The 12,598-nt window shown below is 41.5% G+C and overlaps 2 protein-coding genes across 2 annotated transcripts in view; both read right to left on the bottom strand.

The window, feature by feature from the left end:
• The window catches only part of LOC126473238 (histone demethylase UTY), a 224,612-nt gene that overhangs the window by 211,093 nt on the left and 921 nt on the right, over positions 1-12,598 (bottom strand). The gene's annotated exons all lie outside the window — the stretch shown is intronic.
• Positions 1-12,598, bottom strand: part of LOC126473251 (histone demethylase UTY-like) — a 207,174-nt gene that overhangs the window by 84,755 nt on the left and 109,821 nt on the right. The gene's annotated exons all lie outside the window — the stretch shown is intronic.

Consider the following 12,598-nt stretch of genomic DNA (forward strand, 5'->3'; position numbering starts at 1 on the left):
TCTGGAACAAGGAAGACATCGGTCTGGTCAGTTCTTCGGTCCAATCAGCGTACTGATAATCAGGCGACTTAGCAACTTGACTTTCGGGGACACAAAAAACCAGTAGCAATGCCGCATTCTAAAATTCTGCCTAACAAAGCGGAGGTGGACGGGCGACGTTGCCAGAGCAGACGGGCTTGGCCTGGCCGGGCCGGGCCGTCTGGTTTCCGGCGGCAAGGTGGCAACTTCCGGCCCGCTGCGGCGCTCGAATAGGCAGCCCGCATGCGGGCGTCGCCTGCGAAGTGGAGCGGAAGCGACGCACGGAACTGTTCGCACGCTCCGACGTGTTGTGCGCTGTCTGCCGGCGCCGCCCAACATTTCGCAACTGATACAGACCTCTCCCAACGGCGTATCCAGGCGGCGAGGCTGCTTGGAGGGCTACTACGACGATGCTGATCGTGGCATCGTATACAGCATTAGATTAGAATGAGCCGCACAACGACGTTTGCAATGAATCATTTTATACTAGAGCCCCTGTCTTCTATAGAGCAGTATAGGTATAAAATAAACATCAGCATTCCGCACATCGTACAGTATACAGTGGCGGAAATTACATAGTGCACCTGAACCATTTTACACGCTCCCTACTCCATTCACGCATTATGCGTGGGGAAAACGACTGACGTTAAACCTTTGTGTATGTGCGAATTGCTCTAAATTTACCTACATGGTAATTATGCGTCACACATGTGCGAAGAAGTACTATAATTTGGCTCCGAACAAGGACTCTCTGAATTTTAAGTCAAGCCTTCTCGTCCCCTACTAGAGCATTTCTAGAATACTCCTGCCCTGATTAAAAAACGCGCGACCAACTGTGGAGATCTTCTTTCAGTTCCCTCTATTTCCTCCGTCATTTTAACTTGGAAAAGGTTCCAGCTGCCGAACATTATTCAACGAGTTCTTTGAACGAATGAATGAATGAATTGCGTAAGCTTTGTACGCATTCTTCCAACGGATATCAATCTGCTGGAAGCTTTCTCCTTAATTAAATGCAAGCTGTCGTTCCCAACTTAATCCGTTCCGTGGAAATACCCGTAGGTACTTGGACGGTTGTGATTCCAGTGATTAACTGGCATTAGCGTATTCAAACAAAACCGTCACTGTCAAGGCATCTCATTACACACTGTACATGTTGGATTCGTATTGATGAGGAAATAAAGCTTTTAAATTTTTAACAGTTACGTGGGCGATGAAATAACAACAGTACAAAGGTTGTACTAGTCTGTACAGTATTGCTTAAACGTAGTGTTTCATAAAATTGAGGATCGAATATCGATCGTCATTATAACAACTGTTTGTTACGTGCTGCCCCACCCACTCCAACATGCCAGGTCTAAGAGTGTGATAACTTGGGCCCCCATACATTATACACATATCAACACATCAGAAAGTTTGTCAATGTAATGCCCTGTAATCAAGCTAGCTGTATAACATTGCCGCCGTGAACACGTTCCAATAGTGCTTAGAGCCATTTGAACACGTTCGTCTTTGGTCGACTTTTCTATATCAACGTAATTTACATCTGAAGAAAAGTTTCCTCTATTCTGCCGACTATATATGTGACCATGGACTTTTGGCAGTATTAAATTTCGTGTAGATACAAAAAAAATATTACTGCTCTTAGAGTCAGCTAACATATGTGACGCGGTTCTGGAAACTTGTTAACAATGTTCGCACACAGTATAAGACACTATGAACTCAATGCCAATGGTTCAAATGGCTCTGAGCACTATGGGACTTAACTGCTGAGGTTATCAGTCCCCTAGAACTTAGAACTACTTAAACCTAACTAACCTAAGAACATCACACACATCCATGCCCGAGACAGGATTCGAACATGCGACCGTAGCGGTCACGCGGTTCCAGACTGAAGCGCCCAGAACCGCTCGGCCACACCGGCCGTCTCAATGCGAATGAAGAGTTGATACCAGGAAAGAAGAAAGGAAGACATGCTGTCGATAGTCAGTCCACATCCTTTACATGGTAATTACACACGGAAGGCGAGTGAGATAGAAGAGCAGATCTGACATCAAAAGCGAATTGCACGCGTCTTAGTCACCTCATGTGACTGAAAAAGTACCAAACCAACAAATTTTCTCATCACTTTGGAACAGTTGTTCGTTACGTACGAAGTTTCAACTTCAATAAAACTTAGTTTTCTCCCTGGAACACTAGAAACGGTCACATCGGTGAACGTCACATAATATTTTGTTTTTGTGAGGTACCAGCTGTTTCATCCTACCCACAGTGACAACTTTCAAGTGATACTATGCACAATACAACCATATGGTTGAAACGACAACGAACAGTGATTAAGGCTTCAGATCCGGAATCCCTGGGACATGTCAGGCCCAGACTCCAGCGAACAGAAGTTCGCAAAAGAAACGAAGGTAAGAATACTGGCAGTTGCAGTGTGTCCGCGCTGAGAGCCAGCTTGCTCCGCTGACCCACAAACGGATCTATTTGTGAATGTGTTGGGCTGTTCGCGAGCGAGGCCCCCAATAAACTGTTAGCTCAGTCTGGAAGGCGAAGCCAGGTGAAATACCGTGTGGAAAAGAATGCGAAGGGATGAGAGGGAGGAGGTGGAGAGAGCCACGGCTACACTAGAGACATCAGCAGGATGAGAGCTCATTATCTGACGCAGCGCCCAAGGTCGCAAGTGTCAGTTAACGTGAATGGACCATAGGGGTTAACACGCCGCGACATGGGAATTCATCATGTGCTGCTTAACAAGAATCTGATACTAGTAACTGTAAATCAACGCGTTTCAACGCTGATGACACTGATTACGTAATTCCAGCTGGAGGTTCCCTCGTCCATTGGTATGTGTGTGTGTCTCGAACATACAACCATTAATTTGCTATGGTAAGCAAGTTCTAGATGCTTTATTAAGCCGTATTTAGACAATGAAATTATCATACCGCAGTGTCCTCTTTTGTAATCAATAAGCAACCATGACCTGCTGAGAACACGTTAAGCACTTTGTTCGCAATGGTTTAATCTTCAAGGTAATCACATTGTGCGCAAGGTCTCACCAGGAACGTGTTAAACATTGTTCTGCTTACATTATAGACTATTTCGATAGCACCAAACATCAAAAGAGACCCGGAATAAAGTTGTCCATACATTTCAGGTCACAAGAAATAATCCGTACTATACATGTAACGGAAAACTGTTTCCCAGCAATTCTGGACCGAATGAGTATCAACTTTCTCCAGAAACCGAAGTTCCTCAGCAGATTCTTCCACCTGTGAATATGGAACGGATCAGAATAGCTCCACATATGCTAAGAGTGCATCTTGAGTAATGATCACACGTGAAAACGCTTTAGATATACTGTGTTATGAGGTAAACACTTCGTACTTCGATCTAGTGGTATTTACTGTGGCTCGTTTCTATATTGTTCATTACAATAATGCGTAGTATTTATATGCATTCTTTGGTGTCAATTTTTTGTCATCATCTAAGCAAACAAAAAACATTTCCACTTTAATCACTCTCAAACCTTAAATCAACATTATTTACTTTAGTGTAGTAAGTGTGGTACGAAATATCGTATAATCTTCTGATGAGACAAAAAAAAAAAGTCCTCCATACCTAAAAGGACATGAGTTCACAAACTCATGTGCTACTTTCTGAATGCAAGAAGGCATCAAGATATAAATGAAGTATATAAAATACTGTGTCACAGCGTACACATGAAGATACAGGACTGATTCACAGTCTAATTGGTAAACCTAGCCGGCCGAGTGGCCGAGCTGTTCTATGCGTTACAGTCTGGACCACGCGATCGCTACGGTCGCAGGTTCGAATCCTGCCTCGGGCATGGATCTATGTGATGTCCTTAGGTTAGTTAGGTTTAAGTAGTTCTAAGTTCTAGGGGACTGATGACCTCAGAGGTTAAGTCCCATAGTGCTCAGAGCCATTTTTTTGGTAATCCCAACGGTTTTCTGTAAGCTTGTCAAGTAAATCACACAGAAACGTTGAGCGCCTTATACAACCACCGCCATGACTATCCCCATGCCACAAAGTGAGCAACAAATGTATGGCAATGAATTTTACAGGCGCTGTGGAGTAAGGAAAAGTAAGCGCCAACAGCAAAATACTGCATTTTATTAGTATCACTGACCCACTCAGATAGTAAGGTAGACCATACGTGCATTGTTTCGAACAAAATTAATACGGGATGAACTGAAACTCACACGCGATTCCAGACTTTCGTCTCGTAGATACTTTAGGTAGAAATAAAAGGGATGTTGCGAAAAACCAATTTGACAACACTGTAATTATGTACGTTGTCGCCGTCTTCATCTTCAACCTGAAGACTGGTTTGATGTAGCTCTACATGCTCCTCTATCCTGTTCAAGCTTTTTCATCTACAAATGAATTTTGTAACGGACATCTATCTGAATCTGCTTGCTGTATTCATCTCTAGGTCTCTTTCTATGACTTTTACCCCCTCCTCCCACAAGCACTTCCCTCCAATATTAAACTGGCGATGCCTTCAAGTCTCAGAATGTGACCTATCAACCGATCCCTTCTTATGTCCAGGTTGTGGCACAAATTTCCTCAAATAGATCACAGGTATGGCATGAATATTCATTCAACACTGTAACTGTGCCGCCCAGCTAGTAAAGAGGATACATTTATGGTATAGAATACTCGAGCTTCATTCCGGATCTAGGTGTACTTTTTTCCTTATTTTCAAATAATTGTATCTGTGTGTGCTATTTCAACAGTGGTATCTGGCTTCTTAATCATTATACAGCAATTACAGCAGATCTTGTACGACAGGCAGTTGTTTAATATTAACACAGAAATAAGAGTCAATTGTTTTTATTATTCCGTTTCCAGAGGCGCAGCTTGCCTTTAAACCTTTACTCTTTTCTCTTCCTCAATTCTTTCCGGTCCATTGTCATTATTGATTCCTCATTCTTCAGTTCAAACTGATTGCTACCCTTTACGAATGTTTCTGTCATGTTCGACTAATAATTGTTACATTCAACACTGGAAAAAAATTGAAGTTGTAGGTTATACATCGTTTAAGGAAGACATGTATGCTACAGTACAACTACGCTAAACAAAAACAGAAAAGTAAAAGATTACACCTAGGACCGTAATCGAACTTTCGAATATTCTAACGAAAAATTGTATCCACCGCAATAACTGGTCAGCACACCTACACAAAACTGAATGAAAATACTGTCATACATAGGACCACAGCGCAGCCAAATTATCTTATTTGACGTCCATTATGTGCCGAAAAATATGCTTGGGACGAAATTTTGTTACATTTTTTCACTATTATGTATGCAAGAAATCGCTTTGTGGAGACCCAAGCGCCCGAATTTTGATTCACCGCCTATAAATGGGGACCGAAACTTTCGGTCAGTCAGTCTGACGGTCTATAATTCGTATGGATAACGTCTACAGATGGATTTACCAACATACTTTAGAAGAATTCCTTGTTTGCTCCACATTTCCTCTCAGACATAGCGTTAACAAATTACATGTAGGCCTCTTATTACAATATTTTTGTAGGTATTTGTTACACACGTATTTCGTGCACAATAATGTCTTGGTTGATTTTGTGCCTTCAGAAAAATATTCGTGCTTGAAACAACATTCTAGTATCGATTCTTTACAATGTCATACGATGTACAAACTCTTGTATTAATATGGAAACATGTCTTTAAAATAAGTTATTTTTTGTCATTGATATTCCTGGCTGACTATTGCGCTTATACTCGTCGCCTTCCTGTTAACAGTTTATTGTTCGCTTATATGTATTTCAGCACTAATTCAACATTTAATTATGCCATCATAATGTAGCAATGTTCCAAGTGACTTAATTCATTGGATATGATACCTATTCCTAACGCTGTAAACTACCTTCGTTTCGGTATAAGAACTGTACGTGGTTCACAGGTGCACCTCGAATACGACAAATGAGGCAGAGTACCTGCCCGACATATGGGATCTGAACGACCAGAGGGGGTCAGGTAAAATACTAACATTAGAAGGGTGGCCCTTTTTTACGGACTTTCTTCGTTAAATTTTATCACGTGGACTTTTCGGACATTAGCGATGGTTGGGTTTGTAACTCTGGACCATGTGAACTGCATGAGAGGAGGCATAATACAGCAAAAATTATAGAAAGTGTTCGCATTCTAGCAATCAACAAAGTGACTTATTCGAAGAGGATCAATAACATCAGTCAACAGTCAATCGACTTTTGCAAACCAAATGTTTGGAGTTTGATTCTTGATTAGTCAAACACGTTTCGCTGTAAGCTAGTGTGCTTTTTACAACTGGTAAATCAGAGAAGTATCAAGTACGCCGAAAGCCTAATGGCCAGAAAAACACAAGTCACGTCATACTTTTTTTGCGATACTATGTGAAACATCTTACCCTAATTCGCGGTTGAGCTAACCGTCAGGTCGGAAGGATGACAGGACACAAGACCAGCTATAACATGTTGTAAAAGCACTGTCGTGCTGTAAAATCTCCAAAGATTTACTAACACTTAGTTCTAATATTTCAAATCTTGATAACAAAAGTGTTGCTATTTTATTAGAAGATATATTCTGCGGAGAACATGGTAAACTACGTGACCCGAAGTTAATTAACTGATTACACTGAAAAAATGGATCACCGATAACATTAGTCTATTAAATTCACTGAACGTAAATTGAAAATGCTTATTTGTAGGTACTATACATACTTTCAAACCGGTGAGTAACAATGAAAGTAAATGTTTACTAGTCAGATTACAAAATAGTGCCTTCTCCTTAGTACGCGGTGTTTTTGATACACTGACAAGGAAAGTGATTAAGTCATCGGCGTTGTCGGCATAACATTCATCGACCACAGATGATCGCGCTGTTCTGCGTTATCTACAAGAAATATCTTCCTGGAAGACAGTCTGATCCAAACATCAACAGTACACTTCCGTATGATATCGTCTAAATGAGAGTACTGAATTACCCGTATAAAAAGATAACTTGATTGGATAGAGGGATTCTTGGGGTGCTGTGGTATAATAACAGACTTCGCTGCACGAATCAAATCAAATGTTACGTGTTTATTAGTTGTCTCTTGTGGAGAAAAAAGTGTTTCCATCATTTAATCGACACGTACCTTTCGCGTTTTGTTTGCACCTCAAATGCAAAAAAGGCTCACGATTTACCTGCAACAACAGATCCCATCGCACGGTAGCCTAGAAGGCCATCTTAAATAGTATCGACTTCAGATCTTGTTGGTATATATGGTTCTCGCAGCACATTGGTTAGGTTATCACAGTGTCGCGGTAATTCTAGCGACCACATCACCGACACTTCCTCGTCTAAATTTGTAAACCGAAGGTTTGCTAATTACCATTAAATGGCAGAAACAGTCAAACCAAAAGTTATGCCCACTTCCGTGGTGCGTCTACCGTTCACAGCAATTAGCACTAAAATGGAGGGAAATGCACGATGTATAAATCCAGTTCATTGTCTTTTTGATCAACGGCGTGTATTAACGTTTGTCGAATAAACTGACAAAGAATAAACCAACAGGTTGTTGTCAATAGTCGTCTGTTTTTGTTTGTGAGGAGACATTTATGATGACAGCTCGTTCGGCTGCGTTTGTGAGCTAATGTAGCGAGCAGTTCACGAGCACAATGCACGTAGCTCCCGCCTCTGCTTTGTGTCCTTGCGGGTCTTCAACAGGCTTCACCGAAGGATCGATGACCGAGTTCTTTTCCCTTCGTGTACGGTGATGCCGACTGCGCTCAAGAGCTGCGTCCTGTTAACGTGTCGTTCTCCACAATAACGAGCACGTAGGTCACGGCTCCTGGTGATAGCATCAAACTGGCCGCCGTTGCCGGCGCGTTGCGTGTAGGAAGAGGACCGTCCGGTCCCCACTTGTTATCTATTAATCTGAGCCGTGCGGCAGCTGCTGGTCTGGTGGTAACAGCTGAGCGTGTTTGTTACGAATTTGGAGCATACACAGTCGATGTCCATTAACAAGGGGCAGTGAAAAGAAGGGGAATGAAAAGAAGGGGCTGTACTGTGGGAAAGTGGAAGGACCAGCCTTGGAGCTGTGGCAGGAATGGAGGAGAGTAACAGGGCAGGACAGGTAGCCTCACCAGCTGGTCACAGTCCTTCACCTAGTGGCACTATTTTTTTCTTCACTTCACAGCTAAGAATTATGCACGTATGTGTGAAAAAATGCCTGACCAAAGACTGTGCCTGAGCCTGGCGTTCGTACATAGGAATAGGCATAACAGTGGGAATACTTGGTTAACTTACCTTACAGCGGTTTAGTACAGAACGGCTTTATCAGTACACTCTTCAGCGTCTGAGCAGCGAAGCCGCCATTAAACGCCCAGTACGTAGTACGAGCCTTGTTGGGAAAGTCTAATTAGTGGCAATCGGCGACGAATTAAGATATTATTCGTGCTTGGAATAGTCTGAGAGGAATAAAATTACCTGTGATCAATTCTTGCTTGAAACAGCGATATAGCCCAACAGAAATTTCAAATGCATTTATTCGTAACTCCCCAAAATGTGTAAACTGGATTACTCATCTCATCTCAGCAGCACTGTCCTTGTACCGAACGGTTCAGTCGACCCATATATAAAACTTCGCGTTTGTCTCTTTGGCCCAAACCATATGTCGTTAGCCGATAATCCGATACTCCCGGCTCTGTCTTCTCTACGAGGAAACGACCAATCTGTGGCTTTATGAATTCTTCTAACAGTACTAGTGGGCATCCTGAATTGAGAAATATGACGAGGTTGGTTATTAATTGTAGGCCCTCACACACTTATCCTGCTCCATACAATATGTGCCAGTTTTCTGCACTAAAAGCTGTAAGCAAGTGCTACATTGTACATTGTAATGTTTCATGAGACCTACAGACAGAACGATATACATAAATGTGCGAGAGGCAAATAAACGTCTGACAGGTCGTTGTTTTGCAGCATTTCAGGTGGACAGCACCTCTTGAAGAGGTAGGATTGGCCCTCTTCGCCTAACCATGCGATGGGAAATGAAGGCTATATAACGTCAACAAAGATACTAAACCTCCGCGTCGTCAACCTGCTTGCGAAAAAAAAGTATTTAAAGTGAAACAGCTCATAACCTGCTATCAAACACATTTATGTTTGACAGTTTTCAGGCAGCATGTGGTAGCCTCTCGTTCTTTGATACAACTGTCCCACGGTCCTTTAAATACTCGAAGAAAGTTATAGTTAAGAAGTACCAGGCGCCGCTGATCAAACATGTTTCCTGATGATTAGTTAATAGAAGTTGGTATGAATAAAGTTTACTTCAGCCGCAGCTCTTAGTGGTTCTCGAGCATGACTTTCTTCGATTACACCGAACACTTTCTAGAAGTATTACACAATTCACTACGGTCATAAACATCAACATTTTTTGGTGATAAACGCTTTACAACTCTTTCAATTAATGTTGAATTTGGTTGAGCTCTGAGCATGTAAGATAGTAGCCTAACTTTAAAATCTGTTATGTCGTTTACAACAGAAAAACCAGCCTCACTAACACACATTCCAAATTACTTACGCAGAAATTAGTATATTTTGTTTATTGCCTTTATACTGAACTATTTACATGGACTGCAAAAACTCCTTGCGCGATCATCAGACGTTACAAGACAAAGCGTGCCTGATGTGATATGGTGCCAAGACACAGGCCTATCTATATTTAACTGCCGCATCGCAGCCAAATTCCACTCTGCACGATTGCAGTTTGTATCAGACACCAAGTCCAATAGTTCGCTAACAAGGAAAGCTTTTTGTATAAAGATGGCAACTGGGTGTGATAATTGTTTCAATCTGTCACTTTACTTACGTCAACTGTAAACATAATTAGTGTAACACAGACGGGGTAATAGTTAAATTCTATTTATTGGCGTGGTGAGACACTAAAAGCTATATTTTAGAAACATCATTACGATCGTGTTTCTAGGCCAACATGTGATACAAGTGGAATTAATAACAATCGAAACAAGTATCAAAGACATTCCAGATATTCCCTGTTGCGTTGATAAAAGAATTAAGTAGCAAGAAGTAGCTTAATTCATTGATTCTGCACTAGTTTTTACTTTTGGCTATTCGAGATTCTTTAACCTTGCAGCATGATGCTCTTCCAGAAGTTACGAAGAAACCATAACCTACCACATATAGAATGAAAAGGGAATGTAAAAATGTCATCCTTTTCTGTCAGAAACCTAGCAGTTTTTCATTGTGTGTACTGAAGTTGCTCCGGAAAATGTTCTTTTTGAGTGGCATTGTACCATGAACTTTTTTCTGTTAAATTCGTTATTTTAGAACAACAAAAAGTGATCCAAACAAGTATTCCGTACGAAATCCCAAGAAATCTCTTCACCCTCCCTCTCAAGCTTCTGTTTTTTTCAATATGCTCGAGATAATAAGCACCATATGAGCCAGCTTTCAACATCCCATGTCCACTAAGGTCTCAACTTCAAAGAGCAGTTTAGATAACATCTATATGCACAGCTACTAAAGCATTCTCTGCAAAATTTTGAATAGCTGTTTTCAAACGACTCTGAGCAAAGAACAAACAATTGACGAATACCTGTGTTGTTACAAAATAAATGTCCACGAGGAACATGATAATAAAATCGCAACAGTAGGCACTTTGTAACTGTTTACAAAGCCAGTTACATGTCAGTTCGGCAGAGCTACAGACGTATCTGTTAAGCTGATAATTACAGTTAGTGTTCTCCATATCATGTGTATCTTGGTCCATATCATCTTATGGTTTCACGCACAGATTCGAACATCGATAACTTAAAAAGTTTGAAGTGTTCGTAAGCTAGAGAAACTTAACGAGATGCTACAATACTTGACGCTGTATTCTGCCCCAAAAAGCTACAGGAAAAAATGTTATACTTGCCATGGAACGAATATTTTTCCTTTTCAATAAGAATGAACATTTAATTTTTATGTCTTTCAGCAACAGCATCTGACGCCTTTATCATGCGTCCGTATTAGCTGGTTCTTCCACTGTTCGCTATCTCAACACCTCTTATAGAATATTTCTAACTTAATATAGCTTTCAGCGACTTGGTTTGTAATGTTTCTTTGCAACCAACTGACATTTTCGGCATACACTCAAATGTTCTTTAAGGGAAACGTCGCGCACTCTTCGAATGTTTTATTAGTTTGTGTGAGACTGCTGATCTCGTTAACGACATAATGTAATAGTCTGTATGTAATCTCTTAGTTTTCGTATTATTTCTCTTTATCAGATACTGGAAGTAATACGCGATACATTTCTATAATTTTTGGTGATGACAACAGTAGAATTTTCCAGCTGCTACAGTCCAAATTTTTACTAACGTTGTTTGATGGTCCACAAATCTTTTACATTCTGAAACAAGTTACTCTCATCGAAACAGGTTCGACTGCTTCGGCATTACATCGAAACGCGTGCAATCTTTTAATTGCTTCGGTAAGCATCATATTATGAAACAATCACCACCACTTAATAAGTTAACAAACATCAGTGTTGAGGACTTATTCGCCTTTTTTTATACGGCAGCTGCGAAAGAAAAAGATCATATTGTGGCTAATGTGACGAAAATATAACCTCGAGGTGTTTGAAACGCCTTCTAAAAAAAAATACGCTTCATCAGAGTATCACGCTGTCAGAAATAAAACGCCATCAGAACTCAGACATGAAAAAGGAAACAAACGAAAATGGGTCAGCACCCGTTCCTCGCTCCGAAATACACCGCCTCAGTGCGTAGGTGTGTGCTGGCTGGTGACGTGCAATGTGTCACTTGGAAAATGGCGGATGGGCAGCTTATTGCTATATATACAGGGGCACCGGATGCGGCTCTTCCGCCTACTGTCCGCTACCTGGCAGCCAGCAGACGCTTTCTGAATACCGCGCGACACACAACGAAGATCGCCGTCACCGATCTCATAGTGCGTCAATCACTTTCTGCGAACATATTTCTACCGAGAATGGAGTAACAGGAGAGGGGGGAGAAGAGCGGATGATTCGACGAGTACAATAAACGAGCCGGGCCAGCATTCTCGGAGAGACTCGACAAAGAATGAGAAGGCAGAAAGTGGTTGGGGGGGAGGGGGGGGGGGAGAATCAAGACGGAAGGGTTCGTAGGTCTTTTATTTGGGACGGCTGTGTACTTACTACCTGAGAGCGTTCCGCTGAAAACTGACGGCACGCACAAAAAATCTTTAAGCCGCACACACTGTGTAGTTTAGATAACCTGGATGAACAACGGAGGAGACGGACGCGCCGATTAAACAGGCACTGGAATATATGAGGTATGATGGAAATAAGTAAGCGCTCTTTCGTCGGCTATAATGAACGAAAAATAAACCAAAAACAGTAAAAAAAATGACGTTATCTGTGCGACTTCATTACTTACTAATACGAAGAACGGATTAGCATACTTAGTTTTCAGTGTTGTAAAGAAAGGTTACAATTTGCACCGCCACAAGTTGGCGAAACACAGCTGACGTTAAATACCCGGAACTTTATCTTAGAGATAAACTTG

The sequence above is a fragment of the Schistocerca serialis genome, chromosome 1 (assembly GCF_023864345.2).
Source record: "Schistocerca serialis cubense isolate TAMUIC-IGC-003099 chromosome 1, iqSchSeri2.2, whole genome shotgun sequence".
Taxonomy (NCBI): Eukaryota; Metazoa; Arthropoda; class Insecta; order Orthoptera; family Acrididae; genus Schistocerca; species Schistocerca serialis.